The sequence below is a fragment of the Manacus candei genome, unplaced genomic scaffold, assembly GCF_025592945.1.
Source record: "Manacus candei isolate 608988 ecotype Guabito, Panama unplaced genomic scaffold, ASM2559294v1 h1tg000015l, whole genome shotgun sequence".
NCBI lineage: Eukaryota > Metazoa > Chordata > Aves > Passeriformes > Pipridae > Manacus > Manacus candei.
In genome coordinates, this window is record NW_026138063.1 from 19,335,278 (window position 1) to 19,345,087 (window position 9,810).

The 9,810-nt window shown below is 39.4% G+C and overlaps 1 protein-coding gene across 1 annotated transcript in view; it reads right to left on the minus strand.

Annotated features, from left to right (window-relative positions):
• Window positions 1–9,371, minus strand: part of PXYLP1 (2-phosphoxylose phosphatase 1) — an 82,186-nt gene extending 72,815 nt beyond the window's left edge. The window contains exon 1 of the mRNA XM_051782237.1: window positions 9,336–9,371. The gene's annotated coding sequence lies outside the window, so the exon portion shown is untranslated. The remainder of the gene's footprint in view (window positions 1–9,335) is intronic.
• Between the last annotated feature and the right edge of the window lie 439 nt (window positions 9,372–9,810).

Genomic DNA, 9,810 nt, shown 5'->3' on the forward strand with positions numbered 1-9,810 from the left:
TCTAGTGCTGTTAAATGAAGGAGGGAACTGAAAACACTAAAATAAGAGTTTCAAGTGTTGAAAATCAGAGCTGCAAAATTTGGTGCTGATGTTGAGATCTGGATAAACTCGTTCATGTTCCAAATGCAATTTTCAGGAGACAAATTGCATCCACTGCAATTAGCATTAATGTGTGGCATTTTGGCACTATCAAAAAGTGAAATGTAAATTTATCTATATTTTCACCTCAAAGAGTTCTCCCCAGATGAAGATAGGCCAATAAATACTTATGGATAGAAGTGAAGTAGTGAGAAATCAGTGGCAATTAGTAACTCAATACTTGTCACCTATCCTGGAAAGTTTTTCTCCAGTGCTACCTAAAATATTTATCATGATCTTAAGGCTTATGTCCTCACTGAATTGTTTCTTCATTCCTTTTCTGTAATCAATGTGAAAACAGTACAGAGATTTTAGTCATTAGTCTGAATTTTCTTTTTTATACTTTTAGTTTCTCTGTGTCCACACATGAAGTTCTACAGAGACATGTAAAAGTAAATCCAGAGCTGCAGATTAAGTGCAGTTTTTCTCCTTTCTCTTAAATACTGTGGAAAAAAAAAAAGACAGAAGGAAGAATTCTAACATAAATAAACATTTAGCTTCTGAAAAATTAATAGAAGAATTGTAAATTCATAAGAGTAAAAAATATGTGTACAGTAGTCAGGAAGGACTATCTTATGGTCAAAGATAAGGAAACATTTACCAGTTTTTACTCTGTCAAACTGTACCATGAGTTTTTCAAGTAAAATTCCGATGTCTTTTCAGAGGAAATGTTCCTGCTGAAAACTCTCAGTAAATCACTGGTATGTAATTGTGGGATCCTTACTGGAATCTGTGTAGGCAGAGAGGAGACGTAGCTGAAACCCCAAAAGATTGTTAGCCACAATTAATGTAATCATATGGAAACAGTATCTTTGGAAAGTATGAAGGGAAGCAATGATTGATCTTCCAGATTTGTATGAAGAATTAGGATGTGAAGCAAGAGATATGCATTGATGTCTTCTCAATGGAAAGTGGCCTGGAACTGCTACAGATGACCCTTCATATCTTCACTGGGCTGTCAACCTGTGTAAGAATGTGTTAGAATCATCAGTTACAATGAAGCTGTAGGTGTGGGCAGTGTAGGGAAGAGGACTAGATTGAGATAAATCCTATTTAGTCCAACTTAGTAAAGTTTTCCACTTACATTTTTTCTTGTAGTAGTGGTAAAGGAAAACACACTTGGGATAATAAGATGTATGTTACTCCCATGAAAGCATTGAAGAATTTTCAGAATATGCTAAATAACAGGCCCTGCATTGATAAGAACAAATGGGATTTATTTCTCTTTACAAAGCAGTGTTGTTAGGATAATTCCCCTACCAGTGCTTTTGTGAGTGATGCTCTGAACAAGCTGGTCTTAATGAGGTCTTGCTTGTTCAGGTGTTCTACTTTGAGCTTCTCTGGCCATGAGACTGAATGAATCTTTTAATTAAACACTTGTTTTTATAATTCACTGACAGATTTCTTAGGGACTGCTGGTACTAAGCTCCTTTCTAGTGTATTACTCATACCTAGATCAGAGAGATCATTGATGCACAGCTCCGTTGAGACAGACTGTGCAAGCAGAGATGACTTGCAGTTTTAGTGGTGCAGGGTCCTGTTCTCTACATAGAGTGCTGGGTGCTGCTTCAATACCACAAAACAGCCATAAAGCTAGATGTCCTGCTTATGTAGGATACTTTCACCAAAAAAACATCTATTATCTTCCAAATACCTCATCAGGTGGACTGTCCTGCTGGGAAATCATGAGGTAGAGGATGTATCTCACCACTGGCACTCAGAAGCAACCAGTCACTTCAAGTACAGCAAGAATACAGCTGCTATTGCCAAGTACTGATGTAAGGCCCTACAATACATGAGACATAACCTGCTGCCTAATTCAATCTGAGTAAGTCTTTAGATGCTTTTTTGCTTCCTATATTTGAATCAGAGGAAATAAAGCTGTGTGAACATCTGTTTTTCTAGGATTCTGATATCTGAGTGAATACAAAGAGAAATAACATTTTGAAAAGTATCATTTCGCGGCCATATAAATCCTTGCTTTGCCAACATCTTAAGTACAGCATGCAGTTATGGTCTCTGCACCCCAAAGACACAAATGCATTAAGAAAAAGTAAATAAAAGTAAAACCAAGCAGATCAGAAGGATATGTGGTACTGTTTCCTAGATGTGCATAATTTCCTAGAGCTACATTTATCATGTGCAGTTTTTGCAATCAGTACCATTGTCCCCTGCTCTGTATCAAAGCAGGGGGGATTGTTCACTACATTACTTGATAGAAAGAAAGTATTCCCACAAGCATAAGATTGACTTTAACTTTGCTAAATTCCTTCTCTTTCTCTGTCCTGTTTGTTTTATGTGTTTTTCTTAATGTAGTTTATCTTCAGTGGTACCTGACAATGGTCTGCCTGTGATTGATTCAAACTAGTGTGGTTGCTTCATGAAAATTACATCTTATTAGCTTAAATCAATTTAAAAGATCAGGGAGTTCTAAAACTCTTCCTATTCAGTCTCCCTGAAAATATTTTCTCTTCTGGGAATACATGCCTCAAATGTTGCTTCCTCCATGTTTCTTTGTGGAGAAATCCAAGCAAAATGAATGGAAGTTGTCTATACACAATGCTTCCAAACATTCAAAATAAACAGAAATCTTAGACTGTTTGTTCTAATGCAGAGAAGCAACTCTACCTTTGTAAGAAGGTAATGAAAATGTTATAGTAAAGTGATTTATTTCCCCTGAGCCACGAGTGTCCCTTTCATTTGTTTTCAAGTAAGTTACAGTATCTAATATTAATTACTCAGGTGAAAAAAAAGCAGAAGAATACAACTGGTTGAGCTGAAAATCACTCCCACAGAAGTGATACTGAGTGTCACTGATTTGATTTTGAGTAGACTTTCTCTTGCTTTCTCTAGAATATGCATTATAAATAAGTCTGCAAATCTGAGGAAATCTGACTCTGCTTTTGAGAAGCTGGATATAAGAAATGAAAGATTCACCTGCACAGAAGTGGATACTGTATAGGCAAGTGAGATCCATCTCCAAGATTTTCTCAATGAATTGTGCTTGCAGCACTACCAGCTTCTCTTTGTGTTCTTCCACACTGCACCCAAGAGAATGGTTGTCCTCAGAGCTGGCATGAACCTTCACTGACAAATGTTCTTCATAGAAAGGAATTGTTCTGTTAAATTTATGACCTTTCTTAAAATCACATCTGTTTTACTTTTGGAAAAAAAAATTACAGAAAAGTTTGAGGTCTAAGATAGGCCTCATTACTTCTGAAGGTCACATAACTGATTTTCTTGATTTAAAAGTGGTGGCTGCAGTAAATTTAAATATCTGTAAGGTTTCAGGATTTGTATCAATGAAGCAAGAAAACAAAATACAGGGTAGTTGTCAAGTGAATTGTCCAGAGATTCTCCAGCCAGGACCAGATTTATGAATACTAGAGGAGATTCTGCTCTCCCTTAGGCAACAGCTCAGGTGCAAGAAGTGAAGTATGAAATCCAATTACCCTGAGCTTACAGGTCTCATAGGATCAGTCATAAAATTATACTGCCTTTTTGACTGTTCATCCTCCTAACAGGATTAATTTTAGTGGCTCAATTTTTAACCCCCCCTCCAGAGTACTCACATTAAAATGCACAACTATGAATTATATGAGTAGGCCAAATTCACTCCTGTGAAGTGGGCATTGCTTCCACAGTCACTAGAAGTCTACAACAGCTGAGACTGTGGGTCACTAACTATCCTCCATTATTTTAAAGTAATGTTATAAAACAGATAAGACAATATTGAAAAAGTAACCATTTGGGGAGTTGTTTCATTTGTGGTGTTTTTTACTTAGTGTGTTAGCTTTCTCTGCCACTGCTGGTCCTACTCTGGAATGAAAGTGTTTCAGAGAACAGGGCATCACACTTGACTTAGGCAAGTCATTTAAATGAGTATCACTGCACTGGGTGCTAAATTCACACGGGCTGCTCTGGTGTGCCATTGTAACTGAGAGGCCACCTTCAGTACTGGGGCAGCTGAACATCACAGACTCAGCATCTGGGAACACTCAAAATTTGTGAAGGAAGTTGAAAGGATCAGGTTTGCACACACTGTTTGTTTCAAAGTCCAGATCCTGGTAGTTGTTTTTATGCCACTGTCTTTATTCTGGAAGGAGACTTGCTGATCAGAGCAAGTGAAAAGAGAACCTGTCCCAAAACTAAATATATTTTCTTCTCAGAGAAAGCAGAATCCCTCCCTGCCCACAGAGTTACCCTACAGACTTTCCAAGTGGAATGATGTGATAAAGGAAGAGATCAGAATAGGCACTGAAGTTACACCAGACCTAACTGACCAACTGCTGGCTGCATCATGCACCATCACACCACATCATGAGGGGATATTTGCAACCACATGTCACCTATGGAGTCAAAAGGAGCAGAGAAAGACAAAGTGTTGTACACACCTAGCCTAAAATGTGTGTTTGTCTGAAGTATTCCTAGCTTATGAACTGCTTTTTGGTTTTCCTTCCTAATATCTCAAATAATCCTACTTGGTAAAGTGGTCCTTTTCCACGGTCCTTATTTCCTGTCTTGCCATGAACATTTCAACTCTTCCAGTTGAGAAGCACTTGAGAAACTGAGCTGTGGTTTAATTAAACAGGTGAATGACTACATCTGCTTGGATGGGTGTGCTTAGGCAGCCTGGCAGACAGTATTACAGCTACCCCAGACTCTGTGCCAGCACACCTCATCATTAGGACACAGAATCCTGCTGCTGTTGTCCTGCCCACTGCTGTGCTGGGGCAAAGACAAGCCAAACAGTGGGATTGTTGGCTGGGACTAGAGTAGAGGAAGCACTTCAACCCCTGGGAATACCAACCAGCCCTAGGCTTCAGAAGAGCATCCCTGCATGTCATTGCTTTGTCATTCTTTCTTTTGTCTTGCTGTACGTTTCGTCTCATCCCAGCCACTACTAAATCCTTTTGATATTTGAACCTCTATGGGACATCTGATTATTCTGATATTAGGCTTACATTTTTTGAGCCAAAATCTCCAGAAAAACGTGGATAGCACAGGAATGGAAGCTTTCCAAGCAGCCATCATTTGGAAAATGACATCTCTGATCCAGTTTTCTTTATGACTCACACAACAGGGCTTATATAATTTTTTACTAATATTAGAAATGAACTGTGGGGTTATTTTTAAAAAGTGCTTGTTTCCATCTTTATGTAAAAACTACTCTGTTAGACTAACAGAGGGTGTGTATTTTTTCCAATTTCTTGCAGAGATAATTCTGTACCTAATGCTTATGAAATACACAAATTTCTTTTCATATGTACTCTTATATCAAAGCCCCACGAAATCAGCAGAAACAAGCCTATTAACTACAGGGGCTACAGGTGGACTTCAGAGAACACAGTTTTGAAGCCCTATCAAAGGGATTTTTTCCGGAGTAAAGATAACAGATAGACGAAATTACTGTTTTTACAGAATATAATGTGCATAATGTCTCAGATCTCAAAACATGCTGTCAAATAACTTGTGACTATCCACATATTTAGCCATCAGCAGAAAAAAAGTAGCAACTTTCCAAAAGGCACACTTGCTAGACCCTCAAGATACGATCTGCTTAGTGGTGGTAGTAGCAGCAATACTGTAGTAGTAGTAAATGTTTACTCACCTAGTGCATATTTAGTAGCTAGAGAGTACTGCTACAACGGTTTTGTAGCTGTCTGCTCAATATGTGCCTTACACACCAATCTCAGGTGTTGCAGTGCTTCTGATTGTTTTACCCCAGTACTGAGGAGCCTTGAAATATATCACCTTGTTGTTCTACATTGCCTGCCCCAGCACTGCTGATAACAACACAACTGGCTGGGTTTCATTAAATGATTTTTAAAGAATTTATACAACACATAATTGCATTACTGCTTTTAGGAGGGCTACAGTTTTCAGCTCTGCCCCTCTGGAAGGCAGCTTGAAACACTCAATGAAGCACATCCCTGTCTGCTTCTAGTCAGATACATCTCTGCTACAACAAAGTAGTTTTAGGCCCTTTTTACCACAGGTTAGGCCTGCTTCCAGCTGAAACTGGGTTCAAAGGGAGTTGGGGAGCACAGTTCAAAGCTTGGCAAAGAGTAACTCGAAAGCAGGATGGAAGACAAGTCAGGTGAAAGGTGGGAAAAGTACATTAGTATTTAATAACATCTAGAACCAGCCAAAGCAATAGTCAGTGTCTCTATGCTGATTGGTATTTAAGCACTCAGGATCAACAACCACACTCAATTTGTGTTGTTGTGGATTCGTTTGCCTTGATGGGAAGCTGCAAGGACTTTGATAACTGCCTGAAGAAGAATGTTTTCAGTACAAGTTCTGCTTTGCCTTATCAGGAGTTGTCAACACAGCAATTTTCTTCAGAGCTGTTGCAGGTCAGACAGGGGCAGATCATAAAAGGAGAGGAAGACTACAATATGACTTCAAAATTACCTTTGACCTAAACTAGGACTTCTGAATTCCCATGTTGTAGTTTTTTGAAAAACTGATTTTTTCCCATAACCTCTATGTGCTTTTCCTAGATAAGCATGCCATCTAGGTTGAGAAGCATGCCATCTAACTTCAGAGTGAAATACAAGCTTTACACAAACATGCAGTCCAACTCTTATGGGAACTCACACAACCACAGGGCAATCAAATCCCAGTGCTCAATCTTAATCTTAACTTTATACTTATCAGACTCAGAACACTTCTTCCTTCACCTCCGTGATTTTTCTAGGCAGATACTACACCAACTCTTTCTCTCTCCTCTTCTATTCTCAGCAGTGATATTTTCAGCAAAGCCTTTCCCAACGCAGATGAAAGCAGTGGGCTTGTTTAGCACTGCTACCAAGGATTTTCCTCTCAAGGATATCAGCAGTTGTTAGGGTTAGCAAATCCAAAGTTCAAACAACTGCCTCCACAGCATTATAGTTCCCCATAAACTTCTTTTTGATCTTGAAATCAAACAAGCTAAGCAAAACAAGGCCTCTACCCACTCCTTGCATTGAAGAGCTCTCCGTTTTCTCTGAGTTCTACTTGTTTTCAGTATTTTTAGCTAAAGAAAACACTTTTATGCAAAATCTCTCATATTGGCCATGGCCACAGCTCCATAAAACAAGTTCTCTCTGTTTTAAAATTTTTAATTTCTCTCACTGCTTTCCATTAAAAAGAAAATTTTCTCTCTTAAAAGCAAACAATGCAAGGATCATTTACCAACAAGAAAATAAGCCACTGAAAAAAAACATGAGAGCAACAACACAGCATCCTGGGCTTCAAACTGTCTGACTTTCTGTCCATTCACTATTTGACATTTTCTCTCTGTTTGTGTTACAGAGGTAATAAATAGAGCCCACCCAACTTTAGCCAAGCTGCCTCTTCATCATTGCATGTTCTGGCAATTCTGTCACTCAGAAATTATTACAGTCTATAAAGGCTGTGGGTTCTCAGCAGAAGTAAAACCAGCAGAGGAAAACTGCCTTTTGGAAAAGTGATGCAGTACAGACAGTAATAAAAAATGCACTGTGCCATCATGGCAGTGACTGTGTGCACATAGGACAGGAGAAAGCAGCAAGGGGTGGGGAAATCTGGAACAAATCAATGTTTTATCAATATCCTGCTGAAAATCTGCTAAGTTTGGACCTTCTTTCTCTGAATGCAGGATTGAACTGTAAGTCCAGCAGAACAGTGGCTGCTCTCATGTTGCTGTGCACTCTGCCACCAGTACAAGGAAGGAACAGACTGATGAGTGTGGGGACAGAGGCTCCAACCACTCACCTGTCCCACACTCACTTCCAGCCCAAATGCTCCTCGTGCAGAACAGCTGGTGAGTCACAGCACAGCCACAGTCAGCAGCCAAGGAGGAGAACAGACAGATAGGGAGGGGAAAAGTCTTAGCTCATCCGTCTCGTCTATTTGGAAACGTAAGCTGATTCCCTCTGCTCAATAGGGTTTTAAATTTCTTAGGAAAGCAGAACCTTTTAACTGAAACTAAGCCTTATGGATTTTGCTGATAGCAAAAATAGTTTTCCACATTCTTCAAGGTACATTTCATCATAACTAATGGTACAGCACTAATCCTCCTCTCCCTTGGCATTCACACCCACCAGAGATCTATTGACAGTGTATTTACACTCAATACTGCACTAAAACTTAGGCAATCTCAAACAGCTTTTTATCATTCCTTACTATTCTGTGAGAATTACAGTAAGAATATCTGCCTTTAGACTTAAATTTCCAGATATCAGACTAGCAGTTTTAATAGCACAGTTACAGACTACTAAGACTTTGTTCTGCTAGGTTCAGGCATACTGGATGCAAATGCACGTCTGCAAAAAAGTTTATCACAACTCAGCTGAAAAACCAGACTTGGATATTTTGATGAAAATTTGGAGACATACCTTTAATGCTGATCATTAATCAATGTGCAGGTCTGACTGTGTAAATGCCCATAATATGACTCATTCAAAATGCATGTTTTATAGGACTTCATGAAAAGGACTTCAAGCAATGGAAGGAAAGGTAGAAACAGGCTGCCTTCACTCTGAACCCTCAAGAGTAACTCACCAAGCCTTCTATTAAAGCATCTGCATAACTATGGCTTTGGGGTCAGCAGATATGCTTGAACCACTTTCTTAAAGCTTACTAGTTGGAATATTTTAAAAAGGAAAATGGGGAAAAAATTCTATGCACTGAGCTGTTCTCTTCCAATATAGTCACACACAGGTGTGACTATACACAGGTGTCTTCTTCCACTACAAGCAATGGCTTAAGTAAATTAATGTTACAATAAAAACATAAATTCATGAAGTTATCGAACTGTAGCAGTAAAGAGCAGCCACTTCATAGTTTCACTGCAGTTTTCTCTGTGGTCTGGATTGTGGCTAAAAAAGAGTTAAAAGGAGTGTAGACAGAGCTCCAAGCACTAGAAAGCCAGTTTGTACTGCTAATTCATCTGGGGACTCCGAAGGAACAGTTCCATCTTCTGCTACAATATGTTAAAATAGATGGATGTGTCAGACATTAAACATAATCTGAGCACTTGCTGTAGGCAGTTCCACTTGCAGGGCTATAGCAGAAATGGGACTTTATTCACTGCAAACCTTGTTTCCATCACTGCCTAGGCACAGAAAAAAGAAGCTTTCTTGCTTTGAACTTATCATAAGAATGGAGGAAGGGACAGACAGGAAGAGAAGAAACATCAGTGCAGAGGCTTTTATTGGCTTAGCACTTACAGAAATGTAGCTTGTCTCTTTGCTCCTGTCAGGAGGCTGGAACAGGAGATTCTGCCAAGCTCTGTACAATCAGTAAGTTTCCACTCTCCAGCAGCATGAACATGCATTTTTGTCTCCAGGAGGAATGTGAGAGCATCATGTGAATAGGAGTGGTGCAGAGTCCAAAGGGCTCCAGCAGACAAACAGACACTGATACTGAGGAAAGCAGCATACCTAGAGAAGCTGAAAACATCACTGGAAGGAAAAGGAATTTGTTTATCAAGACCAATAGAAGAAAGGGAACTATTGTCAATTATAACTGCTCCAATTCCAGGTCATGGAAGCACTCAGCACTGAACCACTATTCTGAATCCAGCTGGTTTTATCTGAAAGTAAATGCCAAGAAAGGAGGACAGGCAGCATGTCAGGCCTGAGCTTGGCTGTTACACTTCTCCCTGAATTCTCTGGAAATTCAGAACCGCCTAAAGCTGTCCTC